The sequence below is a fragment of the Danio rerio genome, chromosome 5 (genome assembly GCF_052040795.2).
Source record: "Danio rerio strain M-AB ecotype USA chromosome 5, GRCz13ab, whole genome shotgun sequence".
Lineage (NCBI taxonomy): Eukaryota > Metazoa > Chordata > Actinopteri > Cypriniformes > Danionidae > Danio > Danio rerio.
In genome coordinates, this window is record NC_141025.1 from 35,292,690 (window position 1) to 35,318,346 (window position 25,657).

General features: G+C 36.0%; 1 protein-coding gene across 10 annotated transcripts in view; it reads right to left on the minus strand.

The window, feature by feature from the left end:
• Nucleotides 1-25,657, minus strand: part of fibcd1b (fibrinogen C domain containing 1b) — a 279,505-nt gene that overhangs the window by 210,946 nt on the left and 42,902 nt on the right. For all 10 annotated transcript variants that reach the window (XM_087252582.1, XM_087252581.1, XM_087252580.1 and 7 more), the window contains exon 3: nucleotides 19,049-19,127. The gene's annotated coding sequence lies outside the window, so the exon portion shown is untranslated. The remainder of the gene's footprint in view (nucleotides 1-19,048; nucleotides 19,128-25,657) is intronic.

Genomic DNA, 25,657 nt, shown 5'->3' on the forward strand with positions numbered 1-25,657 from the left:
TTTCCCGGAGATGGGTTGTAGCTGGAAGGGCATGCGCTGTGTAAAAACGCGTGCAGGATAGGTTGGCTGTTCATACAGCTGTGGCGACCCCGGATTAATAAAGGGACTAAGACGAAAAAGAAAATGCATGAATGAATAAATATAATTACTTAACATGTTTCTAATGCCATTAAAAAAAGTGCTATATGTGTATGTGATCATATTTAATTTTACATTTTTCATAAATCGTCACCTTAGAATTATAAGCTTCTATCTGACATTTTTGTCAAAATTGAGTTTGACATATTCTTATTAAATGACAACTTATTTACATTATGGGATTATTTTTTTATAAGTTGTTTAAATTTTAAGACTTTTTATTTAAAAAAACAAATGTTACACACATACTGTTTGCTATGGAATGCTAAAACTTTAAAGCTAATTTTCTCAATATCATTCAAAAGGGAGATAGAACCTTATAATTCCAAAGAGACAAAATGTCTAATAATTTTTAGTATAAGGTTTTTTTTTTTTTTTTGGTGAATCGTGACTATTGTATGATATATCTGTAGGTATTAGATGGCTGGTCACTTGGGAAATTAGTACAAACACAAGAATTAAATGACCCATATGGGATTGAATGCTGACAGTTTACAGGCACCATCTCACAGCATATCACTTTCTCTTCTCTTCATTTTCGCTTCATTTTGTCCCCTCCATCTTGCTATTAGCCTCCCTCTGTGGTTTCGGTCTCCAACCATCATTACTTTCCACCTCTGCATGACCTGCTTTACTCCTTCTCTTTTTTTGGTCCTTTAGCAATCCTCATCACTCTTCCTATTGCCAAATGTGTACATGTGTCCCTCTCTGCTGCTCCCATGTTGCCCTTCTTTACCCCCTTCAGTCTCCTCGCTCGTATTTATTAATCACTCCATTTCCCTCCCCTCCAATCTTGACATGATGGAGCAGATGCACAGCTTCTCCCGAAATCTGTCTGGATTACAGAAACTAACAGCTGCTGCTAATGTTACCACCGTCCAACACAGAGAGAGAGAGAGAGAGAGAGAGAGAGAAGGATGGTGGTGCAGAGGAAAGCAATAGAGAACAGAAATGAATAAGTCAGCAAGCAGGGAAGGGAGGGATGAGGGGAGCTGGAGATGGAGGTGAACACCGGGAAACTCTAGACTGTAGACAGATGCTCTGTTGCAAGCATTAATGAGCTGCAGCACTTAAGACATCATAGGTGTGCTTCTATGGTGAAAAAGGAGGCAAATTACTGTAATTATGCCCATTTTGAAGGCAGCATCACATGTGTTCTTCACAGAGAATACAATACTTGAGGGCACCATGCCTTAGATATCCAATATATTGCAATATATTTTAGCAACATGCTGATGCAGTATTAGAATTAATTTTCTAAATCAGTCTTTTAAGATTTTATGATTGTTAGGCTGTCTCCATCAAATATTTTTTTTCAGAAGTTGCCAAAATTTACTTTTCAAGTTTTAAGTTTTACTGTTTGATGCAGTTGTTCTCAGTTCTGGTCCTTGCACATTGCCCTCTGGCCTGCACTTTTTGTATGTCTCTCTTATTTGACACACGAGTGCTGTGTCCCAATTCATATACCCTAAAAGTATGCACTTTATTTGTGAAGAAATTTTATTTATTTAGAATTTTTTATTTTTTTGGAGTGTGTAACAGAGACTTTGGGACATACCCATTGAAAGATCGTTGTGTGGCTTAATTAAGTGCACTGTCAATCATCCACACATTATCCATATTTCTTTTATATTTAATTTTCTACGTTATTGGAGAAGCAGTAGCAGGTTAATCTGCCATTCATGAGTCTTTCATGCAGAGAAATCTCCTTAGGTCTTTGGATCATTCTGCAATCAGGCAATAATGTCCAAACCCATCTTTATATAGGTTCAGTGTTTTTGCTGTAGATGAAATATAACACAGAAAACATTACTTAAATATTTTTCAGCTGACTAGATATTAATTAACAGTCATACAAAAATCTTTACCGAAGCCTCTCTACCTTACACTTTTCACCCCAGTATGAACAGTTCTACACTTATATATTTTTTTTTTTTACAGGAAATCGTAAAACATCTGGGAACCATTGACAAACTCTTTTTAACATGTTACTATTGGGGTCAAATTAATTCTATTTTTAATTATTATTTAGTACGAATAGCATGCAAATTAGGACACAGCTATGGATCAGTTTATGGATCTCTGTTAACGAGCTGATGATCTGAATCAGGTGTGTTAAATAAGAAATGCATATGTGCAAAATCAGAACTGGAATTGAGAACCAATGGATTAATGGAAGTGTCACTGTTTTCTGGTTGTCAAAAAGGTCATGTTTTACAGCAGGGGGTGTTCAACCCTGTTCCTGGAGATCTACCTTCCTGCAGAGTTCACCGGCAACTTTAATCAAATATACCTCTTTAATTACAAAGTGCTCCTTCAGATCCTATTTGATTGGTTTAATTGTGTTTGATCATAGTTGAAGCTAAACTCTGCAGGAAGGTAGATGAAACAGGGTTGAGCACCCCTGATTTACAATAAGGTTTCATTAGTTAAGATAGTTAAGCCAAAGAATTTAGATTCTTTCATAATTTACTCACCCTAAACTTGTTTTGATTTGAGTTTCTTTCTTCTTTTAAACACAAAGATATTTTGAAATATGCTGAAAACCTAAACCATTGACTTAGTTTTGTTGATTTTTTCAAAATATCTTCCTTTTACCAGGTTCCTTTCACTCTTTCACCAGGTTTAACACAGCTTGAGGGTTAGTAGATAGTAAGCAAATTTTCATTTTTGTTTGAACTGGCCTTTAGGTGAAATGCTCTTATGTATAATATACATCTAAGTGGTTGTTCTCACAAAATAAAGCTTGACTGGCGTACCTGCAGCCCAATATCAGAAATAAGAGGAATTACAGAGTCAGGACAAAAAAACAGATAATATTCTGTTCTTATTTAAAAATAGAAGTAAGTAGTGAATGCAAATATACAAATTGACAAGTGTATGTACAGTTATATGACTAATGTGAAGCAGAGCACTATTGTATAAGAATGAAGAGCTTTTATTCTACGAAAACAACTACCTAGATGTGAACTATTCCCTTATTACATCATTACTTGCCACAAAATTAAACAATTAGACACAAAACATTGATCTGACCTGTAATAATTTATTAACTCTTTCCTTAAACATAAAGTGATTTAAAAAAAAAAAAAACAGCTGAATGCAGCCCACACAAACCTAATTATTTTTTAGTCATAAGATATCAGCAAAGAGTCAAGAACAGTAGATTGACAGAGAAGAATATAATTATATGGTTAATAGCTGATAGCTGGATTGTTTTGGGGCAGCCATGTCCTACTGGTCAGATAGTTGGACTTGTGATCAAAAGGTGGCAGATTGGAGTAAATAACCAGAGCTCAGTACCATGGGTGTGGTGAGTCCCTTGAGTAAGTCACTGACCAGGTAAGAGTAAACTGCTCCCCAGGCGCTGCAGCAATGATTATCCACTGCTCCGGGTGTGTGTTCAAGTGTTTATGTGTCTGCACTTGGATTGTTTAATTGTAGAAATACTGAGTATGTGTCACCATTGTTGCTCACATCACATTTCACATTTTTCACTTTCATATGAATATGAAAGTGTTAAATAATGGTCAAGATGATTCAAAGCAATGTGCTATTAGTTTCAGAGGTTGTTATCTTGGAAAAAACATTATATATGTATTACAGAGAGCTGTGTAATAATGTTAATTAATATACTAAAATGAAATAAGAATGAACAATTCCTGGACAATACGTATTAATCTTACTTAGTATTCCTATCATAATGCAATTAACATCTGCTGTGATGGCTCTTTTCCTCCTCTGCCGCCTTAAAGCCATAGTGAAGTGTATTGAATTTTGCATTTATCGCAATGTGCAATGTATGGAACACGGCTAAACGGAAGACAAGACACGTTCATACACAAACACAGATGTATTGGTCAATACAGTCAGCAGTCTTTCTTAGCCTCAGAGGAGATGCTACAAGCTGCATCTTTTGCAGTATTCACTTTAGAAACATTACACATTTTAGAACATATTGCGTTATAAAAAACAAAACTGATGCATCATTTTAATGGGGCTCGTCTTGTAATGTGCGCTTTGCCTGAAAACCAGCCTCCATGTCTGAGGACGCGATGATAATGGGTGTCCGTGATGGAGAAAATTATACTTAGCTGTATTGAGAAGCAACCTGCATGAGCTGCTTTTCCATTAGACAAGCTGAGGGGGGTGCAACAATCCTGAACAACATACTTACACACATGAACACTTTTAGCTGTACTCAGTCTACTCATTATTTCTTCCCCTGGGCACAAAATGGATCAAACACGTAGTCAATTAACAGAAATCTGCGGTGTGAGAGACCCTCTGCCGCACTATATCACATGACACCTCGATGATGCATGTGTGAAACAAATGTGTGCATAAAACAATTTTATATCTTATCTACTGGCAGAGCTCAGTATTGAGTCCCTAAATACAGTATGACACATTGATAAAGTATATACTTTAATTTGCAATGTAGTTTTTAGTAGATAATTTCTTCATTACTTTGACATACAAATGCGGCCCTTGACCACAAAACAACAACTTGCACTAGTATAGCAAATAATAGCATTAGTTTTCATGGCCAAAAACATTAGGATATTAAGTACTCCATTATACTTGTAGCATTACAGATGCTGACAACAGAGTTCCATGTGCAGTATTTTATTCAAAAGAAAATGGTAAGGCAGGAAAGGGTCAACACAGGAGCAAAGCAGGAGCATGCAGGTCATCCAAAAGTAGTTGAGGTCACAGACAAAGAGATCAGTTCAGGTGGCAAACAACATAAACAATTAACAAGGCAAAAGGTCAGAAAACAGGGCAAGACAATGGAGCGCTATACGAAATGTTACAGGGTGTTAACAAAACTCAGGAGCATGTGTGTGTGTTTGACAGATGTATAAATAGTCTGCGTAACTGTAATGGGGGATCTGAACCAGCTGTGTGAGTAAAGTGCATGATGGCATCTGTAGTTCATTAAAGTGGCAGATTTGTAGTTCTTCAGCGATCTGCAGAGGCTGGATCGCTGGTGACCATGACAATACTTAACAATTCTACACATTAAGTATCCTATACATGTTCCATACATATATTTTGAACTGTAAATGTCATACTGTAAATATGTCAACATCAAATTTAAAGACAACTTCATTTCTAAATATATTTAGTTTTCTTTAAACCTCAGATTCCAGATTTTCTAATATTTTCTACAAAATTCTGTCATATAGAGGCTGTTTACACCTGGTCACTTTATGCATTTTGTTCTGGTTGTATGGCTATGCAATTGTGAAAATAATGGGTGTAAATGCCCTCTGCATTTACATATTCAAGATGGATGTAAATCTGATTGCTCAGAACACTTCAGTAGGTGGTCTGAGACGCATTCTAAACAAAACTGAAAAGGTCTAAATGCATTTGGTTGTTGAAACAACGCACAAATTTTACCGCTAACAAAAAAATCATAATAATAATAATAAAAATAAATAAACATGAGAGTACTTGTGTTGTGGGCTATATGACCATCAGATAACAGTGCAAATGCATAAGCAATGGAAGGCCACATATGACAGTGTTTTAGAGGTTTGATTTATTTTAATTTTATCTGATGTTTAAGTCGACGTAACCTATAGTTAAATTTGTATATAGCATGCGATTACAAGATCAGAATTACATCTGTTTAGTGTAGATGCATTTATGTAGCAAGATGTAAATGCAATCGCTTACACAAATCAGGTCGCTATTCGATCAGAGAAAACGCATGAAGTGAGCAGGTGTAAACAAGAAAAGGAAAGCTTATTTATTCAGCTTCTTATATAAATGATACATCCTAGGGCTGCAGGATATTAGAAAAAAAACTGGCAATGCAATATTTTCGTTCACTGCAATATAGATTTCAGTATAAATGCAATTTCAGCAGATGACTTAAAAAGCTTACAAAGAATTCATCATTTTAGATAAATTGGGATGAATAGGGGAGTGTATTTGCATTAAATATCATTTAAAAATGACAAGTAAAGTTAAATACAACAGAAAAATGATGCAAATAAAAAAGGATTTATGATTTTTCTGGCGAGTCAAACAGTAATCAGGAGAAGATTAAATAATCTTCCAACACTACCGTTTTAATTGAGTAAATAATTATATATTGTACAATTCATCCTTAAGCTACTTATTTGCTTCAAATTCTTACAGTCGCCTTAAAAACACATGCAAATAACTTGAAGTTTAAAATATGAAAATATTTAACTATGTTGTTAACTGTAATGTCTGGTCAACTAAAATCCCAACTACATTGCAGATCTCCGTGATGTGACTATTGCAGACTCTCATATTGCGATATTGATGCTGAAACTATATATTGTGCAGCCCTAATGCATACATTTCATTTCCCAAAAGTTAACCCTTATTACAGGTATGAGGTCCATTGAGGTCATTTACAGTGTATGCTACTGAACTCCTTTGACACAATATTTAACATATTAATATTTTCTCTAGGTTACACCACTCAATACATCTACAGAAATATATTCATACTTTTCCATTTCAAACAGATTTTCTTGCTCTCAGTGTCCTAATAAAATCACAATGATAAACATTTGGGTTGAGGAGGTTCAAGACTTGTTCTTTAAAGAGGCACAAGCAGTGAAAAACACTCTGAAATGACAAGCGCACTCTGCTTTCTGAAAAATGGAAAATGTATCCTATGTGCTTATGTTTTTGTCCATTTTTTTTTCTTTGCTGTCTCTGCACTTGATGGGTATTGATTTGTTTGTTCAGCTATTCTTTTGGTGCAAAATATTGGGAGTGTATTGGCAGCCAAGACTTCCTGACAGGGCTGAATTTTCAATCTTGAGGCTAAAAAGTAGATTTAAAAAGAAACGCAAGTTAAGCAAGTTCCATTACCCAATGGGCAACATATACCAGGAAGAACTTTTCAAAACATTTAATAAATAATAAAATGCATGGGGCGGCACAGTGGCTCAGTGGTTAGCACTGTCGCCTCACAGCAAGAAGGTCGTTGGTTCGACACCCTGCTGATTCAGTTGGCATCTCTGTGTGGAGTTTGTATGTTCTCTCTGTGTTGGCATGGGTTTCCTCCGTGTGATCTGGTTTCAGTCTAATGACATGCGCTATAGGTGAATTGTGTGAACTAAATTGGCCATAGTGTATGAGTGTGCGTGAATAAATGCAAAAGTGTTTCCCAGTACTGGCTTGCGGCTGGAAGGGCATCCACTGCGTAAAACATTTTCCGGAATAGTTGGCGGTTCATTCTGCTGTGGCGACTCCTAATAAATAAGGGACTAAGTCGAAGGAAAATGAATAAATGAATGAATAAAATGTATTTACATGTGTTGTTGCACAAACTTCTAATTAAACCTCTATTTCACAATTTCTAATAACATTTAATTTAACATACTACTGATAATCACAAGGTAAGACACATTTTCGATCTGAGAGTTTTGTTTGAAAATTTACAAAGTTTGTCAATTGTCTTATCTAATTGCAGATGTGATAAAAATGGTAGACATGAAGCTGCAAGTATCTACTCTACATCACATACAGCGGCCATAGGGGGATCATTCTAGCCTATAAACACAGAACCTAGTGTTCTGTAGATTCACTGAAAGAAATATCCTACAAATAAACCTACAGATATACACACACCCTTCTCTAACACGCAAACCGTCACCCACTCATAATCATAGAAACATCTGTCCCTGTGTTTTGAGAGAAACTGACCTTGTTTACCTCTTTTGCTGCAATTATGCATGACAAACACATCTAAATCTCTGAGAACATGAGAGAAAGCACTCAATTCAAGCTGCTGTCTCGGATAAGAGGCTGTTCTGTCAGCTTGTGTACATCTTGTGAATGTTTCAGTGTGTTTTGAGCGTGCATTTGTGTTTACTATCAGAATGAATGTAAATTAGTTAAATCTGCAAAAAAAAAAAAAGGTTTTATGACTTAGATAGACAGCTTTAGCTCAATTTAGTTCTGTTTTGCAAGTATTTATTTAATTATTTATATATGCAGAAGAAAATTAAAATCCTGGCACTAAGACAACAGCATTGAAGAGATTAATTATAGAGGGTAATAAGTAAGTTTGTATTCAACTTGTGTCCAGCTCCTTAAAATCCAAAACAAAGCAGTCAATTTTCATTGGCTTTCTAAGAAAAAATAAATGAAAATCTGTTTAGCTAAAGATGCACATTAAGCTATGTTGTTATTATTTGCTGAAAAACTATAAATGTATGGTGGCCAAAGAAGCTTAACATGCTGCAATTTGGGAAAACCCATGCAAATACAAAAAAAGATCTTCATCTGGTTGACTGCGCTGCATTTTCTCACAATGTATTAACAAAATTAACAAAAACGCACCAAATGTTCTCACATTAAAAAAAACTAATTAATAAAACGAGCTGCATCTTCTCAAAACACTTTCAAATAGCACAGAACACAACGAAAAGATTTCAAGATTTCAAAACCTATTTAGGTTTTGGCTATTTAGGCTAACAAAATACAAAAGAAAAGGGAATCAGGAAGTTTAAATAAACAAACGAAAAAAACTCACCTTACAAAGTTCACCTACAACTTGTGTGTCATGTTTTTTGGTCCACTTGAAACATTTACATTGTGTAATGATGCTTTTGCAAGTGCATGATAGATTGATAAATCGTTTGCGTTGTGAGAAAATGCAGCACGTTTTATTAATTTGTTTGTGTTGTGAGAAAATGCAGCACATTTTTAAAAAATGTGTTAGTGTTGTGAGGATTTGCAGCACGTATGCTGTCAATCGAAAGATCTTTTTTGTAATTACATGTGCTTTCTTAAATTGCAGCACGTTAAGCTCTTTTGGCCATTTTATGTATGATCCCACATGACTTGTTGTAAAAAGCAGAGGATGGACTGATACATTTTGTCCAATACAGATAACTATTTTAATTTTGAATCCTATAATAAACTTTAGAACAATTTAAAATGTTGGTATTTTTCTTTGCATGATAAAGTGTAAGGAAAAAACTATTCTTTTCACAAAATCATTTACAAATTGTAATTGTGAAGTAAACTGCTTTTTGGTAAACAGTTTTGATGGTGAAAAGATGTCTTCCTTTTAGCATAAACTCTTTTAAAGTGCTTGCCTGCTTTGTGAAACATTGCATAATGAGGAAAGCACCAATTAAAACCCTCATGGCCAGTAGCACTGTATTAAGTGTTTCAACTATTACAAATAATCCCTTATTTATGAGACTTTCAAATCACTCATTCGACATTCATACAGAGTGGATCACTAATGTAGTTTTTATGTCATTTAAAATACAATCCACATCTTTTTGTGAGAGTATTTGCAATATTTTCACCGAAGTGGAAGAAACTTATAAACTGCACACAGGAGAAGTGAGGTGAGACCTGTTCAAATTTATAGTCTCATGGAGAATCATTGCCTCAAGCCTTAAGATAACAAGGAATGTGTCTGAAACCTGTTTTATCAAGGCTCTGGTAAAGGAATGATTTATTATGAACACTCATAAAAGACGTCATTAACGGTGTTGTTTCTCGAATATCATTTTCTCTCCAAGTCCTTGTGAAATTGTTAATAATGCATTTTTTTATTTGACTTTTTCGTTCCCCAAGACACTGACTTGAGATTCCTGAAATCAGGTAGTATGAAATATTAAAATCGAAAGGACCAGATGTTCGAGGAGAGAGGAAATTTAGAAAGGAATTACTAAATTAAATACCTTCTGCTATCAAAATAGCAGATACCTCAGAGAATATGTCATGCAGCTCAAAAAGAAAACAATACAACTATAAAATCCATTCCACAATTAAGGATAAATTATTTACTTTAAAATAAGTCAAAGTTTGATGGATTACTTTTCATTACAAACCTAAAATACAATAAAAAAAGAAGAAAAAAGTATAATGTGCATAAAAGGTCTATTTGGCTGAATTTAATTATGATTCCATGATTTGCGATAGGCTGTTTTAACAGTAAACTGAGATTGAACTTAAATGCTGTGTTTAGAATGCTGTAACAGATTTAGGTTAAAATCAAACATTCTATATTCTTCTTGTCGGCTTAGTCCCTTTATTAATCTGGGGTCGCCACAGCGGAATGAACCGCCAACTTTTCCAACAAGTTTTTACGCAGCAGATGCCCTTCCAGCCGCAACCCATCCCTGGGAAACATTCACAAACACTCATTCACACACACACACTCATACACTACGGACAATTTAGCCTACCCAATTCCCCTGTACCACATGTCTGGACTGTGGGGGAAACCGGAGCACCCGGAGGAAACCCACACGAACGCAGGGAGAACATGCAAACTCCACACAGAAACGCCAACTGAGCCGAGGCTTGAACCAGCAACCCAGCATCCTTCTTGCTTTGAGGCGAACGTGCTACCCACTGCGCCACTGCATTCTATTTTAGTTAATTAGCTGATAGAATAGACATTAGCTGGATACAAGTACATTTTTGAAAACATTGGGAATATTTAGTGCTTGTAGTTTGTTCATGTTTAATAGCCCATAATGTAAACATCCAACCAGCCAACCGCATAGCAGCAACTCAGAGCATTTATAAAAAGTTAATATGGTCAATATGATCTTCTGAAGTTCAAGTAAATCATCAGAATGGGGAAACAAGTGATTTTAGTGACTTTGAGTGTGGTGCCTATTAAATGGCCAGACCAGTTCAAGCTGGTAGAAAGGCAACAGTAACACAAAAGCCCCTTTCACACATACAGACCTTTTCAGAATTACCGGCAATTTTCCTGTGAACAGGCCCTTTTTGAAAATAATGGTAAATTCGTTCCGGCTAATTTAATGTCTGGAACGTGGCACGTCTACTTTAGCTTTACTTTCAACTATGTAAATAATTATCAATAACATGCTTATGATAAGCCGTTATTTGTTTACCTTCAAGCTCTGCTTCCTTCAGTTGCTTGATGCGTTGCGTGTGCCTGTGAAGCAGCCCGTGAGCGCCAGCCAGTGTTGCCAGATTGGTTTTGAACATGATTGTGTGGGTATAAAATGAAAAAGGCAGTTATAAACATTTTGGGTGGTTTTGCAACGAAAAGCAACAACCCACTTTTCGTTATTACAGAGGACTAGGCGGGTATTTTTGCATTTCATTTTTGCATATTTGCATTTTGCAGGTTTTGGATATTTTTTGGACTGGGATCAGTCAGCTACATCTGGTAACATTGGCGCAAGCACACACACATATCATGTATCTCGACATGGGAAAGTGTTCCTTTATATTTTCATTGTAGCTGTTCACAATACTGATCCATCAACAGACTTTGCAATGTAGTCAAATGTTTACAAATACAAGCGGAACCATTTAGAGGTCATTTCTGGTTAATGATGTCTTTTCTGTCTTTTCCGTAAAAATTCCGTAACATACTCGTCTGTGTGAACAGCACTTTTTTTAATTTACCGGTAAAGTCTTTCCATAAATTTTCCAGATATTTACCGGTGTCACTGTGTGAAAGGGGCTAAAGTTTGCAGAAATGCAGCTTTAAATGAACAACATGTCAAACCGTGAACTAGATGATCTACAGCAGCAAAAAACACACATGTGCAACTCTTATTAGATAAGAACAGGAAACAATTCAGAATGATTTACAAAATTAGACAACAGAAAATTAGAACAAACAGACATACACTTGTCACTGCTGACATTTACCTCAGACTTTCCTTTCCATTTAAAAAGAGTTTAGCTGCATTTACCAGAGATTGTATTGCTCACTCTGTGTGCAGATCCTTGTTCTTACATAGCAAGATCTTATTTATATGATAATAGAGAATGGCTTAACACTTGGCAGCTGAATCATAATAGCAAATGCCCTTATAAAACAACAACACATAAACAGGCACAAAATGAGAGCAAGAGAGTGGGAGTTGATTTTTGATGCTCTCTAGGGCTCTGAAAATGTACAGGACTGGAGTGCAGCTGTAGGCTTTCCCTGTAGTGTGGAAATCAAGTGTATGTGTGCATAAGAAAGAGACAAACTGTGAGAACTTGAACAATCTGCTGAGTACTAAAGAAGCTCAACATTATGGATGGCCTAATGCTCTGCGGCTGTTTAAGAGAGCTCCAGTACACTTGATGGCCCTATTGATAAACTTTTCGAATGGTTCTCGAATCTGATTGGCTGATAGCTGTGCGGTATACTGCAATATCAAAACTCGTACACCCTCCTCATCTTTCTGTATTACTCCGCCCACATGGACTGACAGCAGAGCAATAAACTCACTACAGTTTGACAAATATTGCTGCTGTTGGACAACATAATAAGGTAATGAGGCTTTTTTTAGGTAGGAATGTAGTTGTTTGGATTGCAACTATGCAGTTTATTTATAAAAACTGTGCCTATTTTAAATATTTATAATTTCTGAGAAACTTTGCATCGACATCCATCAGCCTGTCATTGAGCAGAGCAAAGTTGAGACTGAAAGAATGGTGTATATATTATAATATATACATTCTGTAATATATGTTAATTAATATGTAACAATTATGTAACAAACCTGCTTTTCGGCTTAGTTTGTTTATTATTCTAGGGTCGCCACAGTGGAATGAATCACCAACACAGGTAAACTCCATACAGAAAAGACAACTGACCCAGCCAAGGCTTGAACCATCGACTTTCTTGCTGTGAGGCGGAAGTGCCACCCACTGCGCCACCGTGCCACCCATCTATAATATATAGAATCTATAAATATTTTTACTGTCAAAAAAGAGCTAGAACTTTATGATCTTTATAAATAATTGAAATTAATTTAAATAAAATGATAACTTATTTACCGTAATTAATTAATAAATACATTTAAATAATTAACTAAAAATTTAATTGGGAAAGCACTGGAAATATTGTACATATCTACTTAATGTCTACTTGACTAAAATACAAGTGAAAATAAATTACACATAATTTAAAACAACATGTGCTTGTGCTATTAAATAAAATCTCAGTTGGTGCAATATAGTATAAAAGTGCTCACAAAAAAAAAAAAACGTTTCCACAATGATAAACAATAAAGAAATCTCAGGACCAGAATGTAACATGGCACCTATGTTAAAAGGAATAATTGACCTTACGTAAGTACAAGGAAATAATGAACTTAAGTACAAACAGGTAAGAATTGTCAAAGAAAATTGACTAGTTTCAGGAAACAGGACAAAGGAAAACTAGGTCAAACTACTGAAAATAAAACTGGAAAACAAGAACACCAAAAGTCCATGACTAAGACAAGGTTTCTTGTGCTGATTGACCCTTTAGAATTGATACAGTGTCACTGAAATAACAGATGAAACCTTATAAAGAAAGCACTATAGAAGTATTGGCATGTTCAATTTGTTTTCTGACAACAACTGAATTTAGATCAAATGCTTTTGGCCCTACGTGATAGGGCATCGATCGCAAAGCTATTTTTCACATTTTGTCATTTGTGTTTTGACAAAAATAAAAAAAAATCTATCCATTGTTTTCACTGAATTCCCACCCACATTTCCAACCATCCATCCATCTTTGTGTGTGGTCATTTTCTTATCCCTCCTCTAAGCATCTCTACTGTAAGTAATTTAAGTCATGCCTCTGCTGGTGTATTGGTATTTCCTCCGTATTTAATGTGTCTTGTGTGCCATGTGACGTGACGGAAATGAAAAAGGTCAATTCCTATTGATTGATTACCACGGCTAGTTTACTGCCTAATGGGAAATAAAAGAGAAATGGAGAGACACGCACATAGCGGGACTATTGATAAACTGGCAGGAGCAGTAAAATCAACAAACTGATCAACTACAGCAGGCACAGTGTGAAAGCTGAGCCCGGCCTTCAACCACCTTCAAACAACCTCACGTTAACATTAGCATACACTATATGCAGAGGAAATGACAGGGAATCGTTTTTTATGCAGCCTATTTTCCTAATAACATCCAATATTTTGAGCTCCAAATGGGATTTTCAAATCATTTATCAAGGAAAATAATAAGACATCTGTGATAGAGCGGCTATTGGAGCAGCAAAGATGGGAAAATATGTGAGTAGAGTTCATTGGCGTCCACATCTCCTGATTTAATCCCACTAATGAATGCTCAGCACGGGACTCATCCAACCTTTCAATACAAGCATCCCCAGAGTACCTGTGACGTGAACATGAGAGGAGGGTGGCTAAACACTCAAGAGACGCAAACACACTCCTGCACACCTAAGCTGTCACATGGCTCTCACATTCAGCATGATTTTCAGTCTCAGCCTAGATTTTGACCTAGGTTGAAGATGAGAGGAGGCTATAGGTGTTTTATCATGTGATATTCATTTTGTCAAATTAAATAAATACACCAAATATTCATAATATGTGTATTACTGTACTGTACAAGGGCTGACTTCTACATTTATACCTCATATACAGTAATACAAATTGTAAAATTACATTTGAATGACCGGCTGGATTATCAATTTTAGTTGGTTATTAGTAAATTTGGTGTAACTACAGTATCACATTTTCACAAAAACAAAGATTTTTTTTTCTCTTATATGTAAAAAGTGTCATGGGGGTTCATTCCACTGTGGCAACTCCTGATAATTGAAGTTTATTTATAAACTATTTTCTAGAGAATCATATGCTTATGATTGTTTATGGCTGGTCCCACATCAGCTTACGATTGATTCACCAATCATATGATTCCTAGCTTACTATAAATAACCAGGTTATGATCTCAGTATCTTTGTCTTGAAGAACCCCCCCACCCACCCAACTCCTCCTTCTTTCTAGATGGGTGACACAGCGGCCCAGTGATTAGCACTGTTACCTCAAAACAAGAATGTCTCTGCTTAAAGTCTCTAGTGAACCTGTCAATATTTCTGTGCGTAGTTTGCTTGTTTTCCCCCTGCTCATATGTAAGTTGAAGTAAGACCTGAGTAAATTGAACATACCAAATTGACATTACGGTCAAACTCAACATACAGCAAACTGTGTATCTCTCCTTAGCCATCCCTATAACGTCATTAGCCAGAAATAAGTCAGGGGAGTTTATCAAGATGTACCTGAGCTCAAACTCCCTGATTTTCAGCAAAAGAGAGGGTATGCTTCGTATTTTCAATGAGAATGAAAGGAGGCAGTAAGGTTATAGGCTCCATCTTGTTATGAAAAGGTATACAGTGAAGATGATGCTCATAAATGCAGCACAATGCCTCAACATTTCTGTTGTCTGTTAAGTTGTTAATATCAAAATAAAAATAGCAGTTCCTTATATTATGTTCTGTTTTATTATTAAGATAGTGGTACAACGTATCCATGGTGATGTGAATAAGGTTATAAAGTACACTGTTCCCTTTGAAGATTTACCCGACATGTCGTCAGGAGTCTGTTTTCCATATCAAACTTACGAAGACTGAAATTACAAGGAGGGGATGCAGGACAGAACTGCGTGTAGGCTACTTAATATTGAGGAAAAGCCCCAATCAGAGGCGAATGTCGGCAGCCCCATCTCCCTTTTCCCCCATCCACACTGAAACGGAGCAGCAGCGTTTTAGAATGAAAACGGCCTCTCAAACGCTTCTAAAACGCTTTCTACGTTTTTCATTGATTCTACATTTTTAATTAGAATACAATTTTTCATCTCAAAGATTCACACAAAATATCAAGAATTATATAACTACTTTATTTTACAAAAACACATAATTTGTTTTAAGAATTAATATTTGCAAATAAAAATAGACCCTTAACAATCTTCCCAATGCTATTTTATGGCAATTTGTACATTTAGTGGCTAATTCATATGAATTTGTATGTTCTCATTTGTACAATTTAGTACGATTTTCCCAATGCCCCAATGACGACTGGGTTTAGGGGTCGGGTTTGGTACCATGCCTCCTTTTAAAAATCCTACATTTTCATACGACTGAACTCATATGAATCCATACGAATTAGCCACTAAACTGAGTGTAAACTAGTTACTTTTCCTTGTGAGGTCAGGCTGGTCTTGCACACATTTCTTATACTCTTCTATACCAATGTTTCCCAACACTGCTTCTGAAGGCACACCAACAGTACACATTTTCACCCTCCCCCTATTCAAACACACATGAATTAACTCATCAGCACATAAGAAGCAACACAAAACCTGAAGTTAATGGGTCAGATAAGGCAGATATCCAAAATATATACTGTTGGCGTGCCTCCAGGAACAGGCTTGGGAAACACTGATACAACCAAAATGATGGAGTAAATTTTTTTCATTTTTATCAAAGCAAAAAAAAAAAAAAAAGTGTTTAGCTGTTTTTTTTTTTTTTTCTAAACTTGACAGCATAGTTAACCCTACAAGGTCAGGAATAAACGTGAAATGAGAAAAAAAAAAGAAAAAAAAAACGACTAGCAAACTTTAATTTGAATACAAATATAGGTTTTAGCATGTTCCAATGTTGTTCCAACCTAAGTAAAATATCAAGAAAAGCCATTTGACACTGATGCAAATTCAGACTTATTTTTCATTTATGCAGAATTTTTCACTTATATATTTCATAATGTACTATTCTTTCATTTCACTGAATATCCTGTTTGGTTTAACACGATTTAATCATTGACAGTGTTTCCACACAATTGAATCAGGTTTTCTGGACATAAATGAATAAAAATTAAGTATTTGAGTAAAGACATTTCTCCGTTGTGTGAAAGCAGTGACCATGATGAAACCAAGTTAAACCAAAAAGCAATATTAACATGCTAGCAAGCTAAATATAGCTGTTCTTAACACATATGATGTAAATTTTTTGCAGTCTAAAGGTGGTACTGATTACATTTCTAACACTCCAACTTGAAAACTGTTAGCAGGTCCTCAACCCGTGAACACATACCACAATTCTAACTCAAAAACACCAACACATCAGAGTCTCCCAGTAAACACACATCAAACATTACTTTATTTCAAAATTTTACTCAAAGAGTCTTGCAACTGCAAAAGGACAAGCAAGTGCACTATTACTATTATTACTACTACTACATTTTTAAAGTGCACCTATTATGAAAATCATCTTTTGTAAGCTGTTTGAACAGAACTGTGTGTAGGTTTAGCATGCCCACAGTCTTATTGGGGTGACAAACACAGTAAGTCTATTTGTTTTTTAACTTCCTGACATTAAAAAAGGATCTAAATTCCTGCCATTTTAAGGCCCACCGCAACGTGACATAGAATGTGGTTTCCCAGCTCATCAAATTGATAAACAGCCACGGATTAACATTTTTCCGTAGTAACGAGTATAATCATATCAACAAGAGAGGACGTGCGCAAAGCAACTGGGATTAAAAAATCTGTTCAGCTCGCTGTGATCATAAATGACTGAGTTTTACAAGTTTAAAATGCATTTAAAAAAAGAGCATGTTTGTAATAAGGACAGTAAAATCGCTACATAATTCATCACCACAGCCGCATAGTGTCACAATTATAAAAGAAAATGCTTTAATTGCGGTTAGCGGACCTAAATTAGATTTAGTACATTAACATAACAGATGTCCATAAAGCAATGGATATTAACCTTTATCCCGTCACATTTGCCATGCAAAAAAAGTGCAAAGCTAAACCTGTGTGTGTGCATGCACATGTGCACACAAGCAAATTTTATAATGACATTGTGTGTGACTCATCATTGCAGAAAGGCTTGAATTAACTCCACAACAAATACATCAAATAACAGTTGGGAAAGTTTGCACTGTAGTAAGAGAGATTTGCTTCATTGTTGTCTGTCACTGAGCTGTTTATCTATATGAAGAGGGGCAGGGTAAACCAGCTCTTTCACATTAAAGGCACAGGCAGCAAAAAAAAAAAAAGCAGCAAAAACAGCTACAATGCCATAACAGTAATTTCAAGAGGAGAATGTGGTATGATTGACAGCGGCTGGTCTCTCATCTGTAATCATTCTCTCATCAACCAATCCGATCACTCCAAACTGACTATAAATAGCCCATCTAGGTTACTCCCTTCTCTTAGTTTTTGAAGAATCCCTGCATCCACCCCATCCCCTCCTTCTTTACAAGGGTGAGCTCAGGGTTCTCTCCCAGGACAGCATACCAAACCTGTTATAATTATCAAGCAATATCTAAGTGTGAACTCTTAAAATCTGGTAAATTGTACAATTTAAAAGTATATTTTTAGAGTATTACTTGTGTATTATTGTATTAATACAATTTTTACACTCAATGAAACTCATATTTGCATTTTTATTATCATTATATAATACTTCATACATCATGTCTCGTCTGTTCATTTGTCATGTTTTTGCAAAACTGCAAGGCTATAGTTATTGAAAGAGACTCTCAGTTTTAAATAGAGAAAACACAGCTGAAAATATATTTCACTTTTCCCCTCACTGTTTACAATCCCATTTGCTTATTGGCTGAAACATGGCCATTTTTGACAACCCAGCTACAGGCTTTGTTGAGTTGTTATAGTCCTAATCTGTCATTTAGCTGGGAATTTATCAACAAACAATAAAAGACTGCCGGAAATTGATTGAAAACCGTTGATTCGAGATTGCCAGCCTGCAACTTGCTCAATGAAACCTCCTCAGGGGAAATGGGATTTCATTTACGATTTAATGAAAACTACTGTCCACGCTTATTTCAGGATTTCAAAAGCCACACAGTGGAGATCATTTATGCCGCATAACATGCATGAAGCGGCTGAAAGGATTATAACAATATTGCTAGTGTTGGGAGCGAAGGAAATAAGCCACAAAGACGATAACAAGAATGCGTAAAAGAGAAAACAAGGCCCCTCGGGAGGAGTGATTGATAATTGGATTTTCACAGGTCTGTGTTGAGCGGTTGATCACTGTCATCTTGATGAGGTTTGTTTGTGTAATTTTGTAATGGCTGATTGATTGTAGGAGGCATTGTGGTGATCCGTATGCCTGTGTGCGTGTAGTGCTTACAGTGAGGTGAAGTTCAGCCAGGGGAGATGAAGCAATTGCCGTTTGTTCTGCTCTTGTCCGAATTTCCACACAGCTCCCTCTGCAAACACACCAACAACAAAAGGACTTAAAAGCTCATTCTCCAACCAGGAGACAGAGACTGAGAGAGGAACAAAAGGGAGGGAGGGAACGAGAAAGAACAAGTACAAAGGATCCTGTGGGTTGAAATGAGGTGAACTCAAAAAGGCAGAAACTCACTCAGAAGAAGTGAAGAAAATAACAGTACTCACAAATTAATATGTCTGAGCTGTTCGGTGGAAACAAACTTCATAACCCAACGTCTGATTATTATACGTTTGCAGAATGAACAAATGAACTTGTTATGCACAAAATGCGAACAGGTGCAGAAAATGAGAAACACATCATCTAACTTACATAAAATCCTCTTAAACTTTTTTTTCCCTGCACTAGATCTCCTCCTCTCATTTTGCAGCATGAAAATGTGAAAAAAGGGAACATCATATAAAATGTCTCCCACTTAAAATAACATCCACTCACAGAGGAAACTCAAAACGCTCTTATATAAGGGCTGGTGTGATGATGACATATTTAAGTGACGCCAGACTGTCAGACGGAGGAAATGTGTTCCCTTATATATATGAAAACAGCATGGTTTCTCATTCAGCTCACTCTCCACTTGAAGCAATACTAACCTGACACAGGTAACGAGACTTCCTGTTGAGTGTGCAGGAAATTATCCATTATACCATAGTTCTAGAACTTTGTCACATCTGACTGGAATATTTTTTATTCTGAATGGTCATTGGCCAAATTTCAAAACAAAAATTGTAATCGAAAGTTGACGCAACAATAAAAGTCTAGTTATGGTTGGACAAATAATCAAAGTGATCGACAATCAGAATAATCGATACATTTTTTCCAGAACAAGTTTTTCAATTACTTTCTCTATGTGTCACGTGAACTATGAGTGCAATAAAATAAAATAAAATAAATAAAAACAATCATTCATTAATCACGATTGAGTTGAAATATTAAATTAATCAAGATTTAGATTTTAGGCCAAATAGCCTAGCCCTAAGTGCAGTCAGAATTTACTCGCACTTTTTCTTTTCTTAAAAGAATAAAAGAATGAAAACATAAAATTTTTTTTTCATGTTTTCTCTTCTGTTAAGGCCCATGTACACCAGGACGCTTTATGCTCGTGTTTTCTGTCGATGTTTAACGCCCCGTGACTAAATAAAGGGCTCCAAAGTGATCGTGCACACCAACGTGCAAAACGACAGACGTAAAAACGTAATTTTTAAAAAAACGTCTCATGCTCGTTTTTATTTTTTGAGATGAGACTGATTGGTTTAATGCACGTTATGCTCAAAACACACCTTAGCTCATTAAGAGAATAAGCACAACCCTGTTAGACCATGCACATGGGAGCAGAGCGTATTTTTCCATCCCTTAAATAGGAAAAGTGGATTCGGACACCCTTAATGCGTTTTGGCCATGCGCTTTAGATTATGTGCCTATCGTTAAAATAGGGGCCAAAATTTAACACAATGTCACAAGGTCACGTTGCAACCTCTAAGAAATCCAATCAGATTTGCACTTTTGCTCACATGCACAGAGCTGCTGAAGTTAGAATGAACAGCGCTTAGAGGTGCTTAAGCGCAAAACTGTCAATGCGAGTGCACAATGCGAAGAAAATGCCCAGACGCAATATGAACGTGGACCTGCTTATTGCACTAGTAAAAAAAATATTTTCTTCAGAGCTGGAGCAGCTACTTGAACCATCCATAAGAACAAGCGTCAACTTTCTGTCTTCTTCTTCTGTGTTACAAGCGGGTGTCAGAAGCTTTAAGTTGTGTAGCGCCATCTAATGTCAAGGAGTGATTTTGCATATACTCTTTTGCAGAATGCCAGTGAAAAACAATTGGGTTTAAATCTAGAAAAACGTCTCAAAAAACACTGACGATAATTGCAAACGAGAAGTGTAAACTATCTGCTGCTGCTTTCAATGTATGCCAATAAATGTCATGTAAAATGGCATTTAAACTCACATTGTTAACACTGAATAAAGCACATGAGGTATACCTAAGGTGATCATGTCAGTTTATTTTTGTTGTTCACCTGTGAGAAACAGAAGTCATTTCTAATATAACAGTTCGAGGTGTTAATTATTACAAAAACTCCTTTTAATGTGAAAAATATTCCTTCTATCGGGTGCTGTTGCTTTTATTTAGAACAAGGTTTAAATTACTCGATCATGCTGTATGGACTGTTATTAGTGCCTTCCTTTTGTCGATTAACACTTGTCTCACTAGCATAAACACAAACCACACTAAAATCCTTTTGGTATGCTGAAACATTTTACATACTAAAATTTGGGGCATACTAAAACTGTAACAAAAAATAGGTTACATTCACATGGAAGAATCATTGATTACATATTAAAAGACTTTAAAAGACCTCAGTTAGCCCTAAAACACTAATTAACTAACCTTTTAAAAAATGTGCTACTATGTTTCGAACATGGTGGCGTAGTGGCGCAGTGGGAAGAGCTGTCGTCTCACAGCAAGAAGGCTGCTGGTTCGAGCCTCGGCTAGGTCATTTGGCATTTTAGTGTGGAGTTTGCATGTTCTCCCATTGTTCATGTGGGTTTCCTTCGGGTGCTCCGGTTTCCCCAACAAGTCCAAAGACATGCGCTATTGGTGGATTAAGTAAGCTAAAATTGTCTTTAGTGTATGTATGTGAATGGAAGTGTATTGGTGTTTTTATCTGTGATGGGTTGCAGCTGGAAGGGCATCCGCTGCATAAAACCCCAAGATTAATAAAAGGACTAAGCCGAAAAGAAAAGGAATGAATGAATATTTCGAACATGTCTTAAAGCAAGAGGTTTCATGATCACTTATTCTGTCAGATATTTTTAAAAAGTATCAATCAAAATGGATGTTGTTTTACTTTTACATAAATACATTGTATATGTAATTTGACAATGGAACTATTTTTCATACGTATTAAAATGGAGCTATTTAAAAATTTATTACAAGTGTATGTTGTAGTTTTGTCATCTGTCAATATAAGCTGCATAGCTTTCAATGTTTTTACCATCAATCAGCTGAAAATAAAATTGCTTTAAAAGTAATTACGAATATATTATTTATCTGTGTTGTTATTGTCATGGTTGTGTTGTGGCTATTATTTTAAATGTATAACGATTTTTTAAACTAACATTATTACAGTCCTTGCACTGAATCTTCAATCTTTTTCTCTTTTCTTTTTATACTGAAATAACCAGTGCCTGCTTCACATACTGTGTTCCAATCCACCCTCAGTTTAAACCCCATAGTTTGAGCCATTGAAGTTGGAGCTCTTATCGTGGACATCAGGTCAGCTTGACTTCTGTGGCATTTCAGTGCCTGGGTAGCAGGTTGCCTCATTGACCAAAGAGCAAATGGTCATACTGTGATAACCCATTGTATTTCTGCTATCGCTCTTTCTTTGAGTCTTTCTTCGTCCTCTCTCCCCCAAGCTCTTACTTTCTTTGTTTTCTCTCTCTCCTGTTCACTACCTTTTACCCCTGACAGAAATTAAAGCTGGAGGCAAGCTAAGCCTCCCAAGTGGGTCTTCATCATGGCCGGATGTGACTTGCCGAAGAAGACGCTCTTGGCTCTTCCATGTCCAGACACTGCCCTACATAAAACTCTGTCAAGCTTGCCTGACTGCGCAAAACTGCAGGAGGGAGCACAATGGAAAATGTGGAGCACATCTTATTACAAAGGCGAGAATTGAATTTCACAGTTTAAGCCGTTGCAAAATGTATCTGTGGACAAAGGAAAGTCATAGCAGGAAAAAAAGACCTGTCGAGTTGAAAAATAAGAGTTAGTTTAAAGATGGTAAACGGGTGGGTGAAATATAATTCTGCCACTTTTATAATGCCTTCAAAGCATTTAAAATGAAAATAAACAAAATTAGAGATCATCAGATAGGATTTCTTGGAGGTTGCAACGTGTATGACATTCTGTTAAATTTTGGCCCCTATTTTAATGATCTAGGCACAAAATCTAAAGTGCATGTCCCAAACGCTTTAAGGGTGTGTTCAAATTTTGCTATTTTAAGGATGGAAAAATATACTCTGCTCCCTTGTGCATGGTCTAACAGGGTTGCGCTTATTCTCTTAATGAGCTATGGTGTGTTTTGAGCATAAAGTGCATTAAACCAATTAGTCTTATCTCACATTCCCAGTAAGTTGCGTTTTGCCACGGCACATTTGCTGTTTACATGGAGGACTTTGTAAGTGGAAAAACTGAATGGATCACTAATGAGTAACATTAAAAAATATACCATCTGCAGAGAGGATAAAGAAAGAGCCTCCTCCATTCAGCCTCTTTACTTTCTCTTTACTTTTTATTTTACTCCTTTACTTTCGTGGATAAGGAAATCGCGTTTTATGCACTCCACTGAAGACATTTATTAGCCTACAAATTTTATTACGTTTGTAAAGTCAAAGATTTTTTCAAAACTTTTTTTAAATCCAGTTCTAATTTCCAGCAAACAAATAAATGAACAATAATAATTAGGTGTGGTCAAAAACGGAGTTATATCCAAACACACCTGTCCAGTTTTTATTTCCCTTATGGTGATGCATACTGTACATCTCCAAAACCCGACAAGTGGACTAATATAAATATGCATATAATAAATAATCGACTACTAATAATAACATACAAATGCAAATTGTCATGAATTAACTGACAAAAGCCCCCCCGACATGAAGAAGGCATGGATGTCGTGGTTTTTATATTTACATAGATAATAATGATTTTTGTAACAATTTAATCCTTTATTTTTTGTCGTATTTAAAGATATTTTTGTTTTGCTGTACATCCTGTTTGTATTAAGCAACGTGTAAGCGCTTTGGACACACATGAGCACATAACTAATGTGCTCTGCGCAGGACTTTAGACCAGGTTTCAGTCTATTTCAGTTCTTCACAATAGCAGCATGCCAACAATGCACCTCAACAAACTTCCTTTAGACCGGTACACCCATGAGTCCACAAAGTGGCACAAATGGATTTGCTATTTAAACAATGTGACGCAAAATGTGAAAATTAGGGTTGCGCTGGTCTAAAAAATCAAATTGAGCCAAACACGTTTTGCACCTTATTGCAGTGGGTACATGATAGGGCCCTTAATACTCTACACATATGACAATGTTGTGTCCCTAGAAAAGTGTTTTATACATAGTCTTGCTATACTAAAAATGCAACTCAAAAGGGAATTCAGAAATCATGGGAATGTACACGAGATACAACAAACCAATGCCAAACAACTAGCTCCAATGAAAACCATTTGTGTTGTCAGCTCACATCGGCTCATGTCTGGTTTCATCTGAACCAAAAAGCTGTGTGTGAACACACCAAAGAGGTGGCAGCCGACTTAAGCAAGAACGCATGTTCTGTGTCTGTGTGAAAGGATATGTCTTACTGCACCTATGGGAGGCAGTAGTCTGTTTTGTTATTTCACAAAGGGAAACTAGAAGAAACATAAACAAAGTGTTTAGAACTATTACCACAGTACTTGTCTCTTACCACTGACGGATTTGTTTAGGGGAATATGTCTGATTATCTAATAATATAGTTTGCAAATATTTTAGAAATGTAGCAAAATTACAGCCGGGATCGTTTTGTGCTTTTTTGACTTGATTTGTTTACTTGGGTACGTCACTTCAGTTTGTGTTCTCATGCCCTGATTCTTTGCTGAATAACCAATCAGAACACCCTCTTCTTAATGGCGAATCAGGTCAACTCAACCTGACATTAACCCGACAAGAGGCGACATGAGGAACACACCAAACCAATTAGCTGGACCGACACTGACCAACAGCCTGACACTGCCCAACAGCCAACTGTCAACTTGTTGTCCCAGCCTTAATCATGACATGCTTGCTTCAGTTAAATCATAGGCAACTTGCAAGCTTTTTTCATATCATCTCATGCCTACTGCACACAATAAAAAACATTTTCAAATTTATTTGGCTCATATAACACATGTAGCTTAGCAAAGAAAGCACTTTTTAAAATCAATGTAAAGTCTTATTTCCTTGTTTTCTTGAAGAAAGATTTAATCTTAAAATTCAAAATTTAATTTACAGTAATGTTTAGCAGTTGCATAAATTATGTAAATTCTAAGGTGTGCTAACATATTAGATTGTGCAAATTTATCTTGGATAAATGCACAGTTTAAGTAGTTCAGGTCTTAAGCGCAGTTTCATATATAACACTATGCTTAAGGATTTTAGGTTTTTTTGTGTCTTAATTTAAACTTTTTTTAAAAAAATCAGATGTTGCATTTTAAATTATTTGTCAGATTTATTTTTATTAATCTTATTCAGAAACTTTCTTTTTTTGACTGTTGTAGGTTGTGAAATAACTGAAATAATTTGCCATCGTGATGGAACTATACTGTCGTCAAGACCTGCCTGCAACTTCTATAGCTGTGGTAAAAAACAGAATAATACAATTTGAATTCCTTCTAAGGAGGCAACCACCACATAAGGTTTTTTTTTTTTTGTCAGTTTTTTTTTTTTGGCCCAACATCATGCATAGTCTGAACA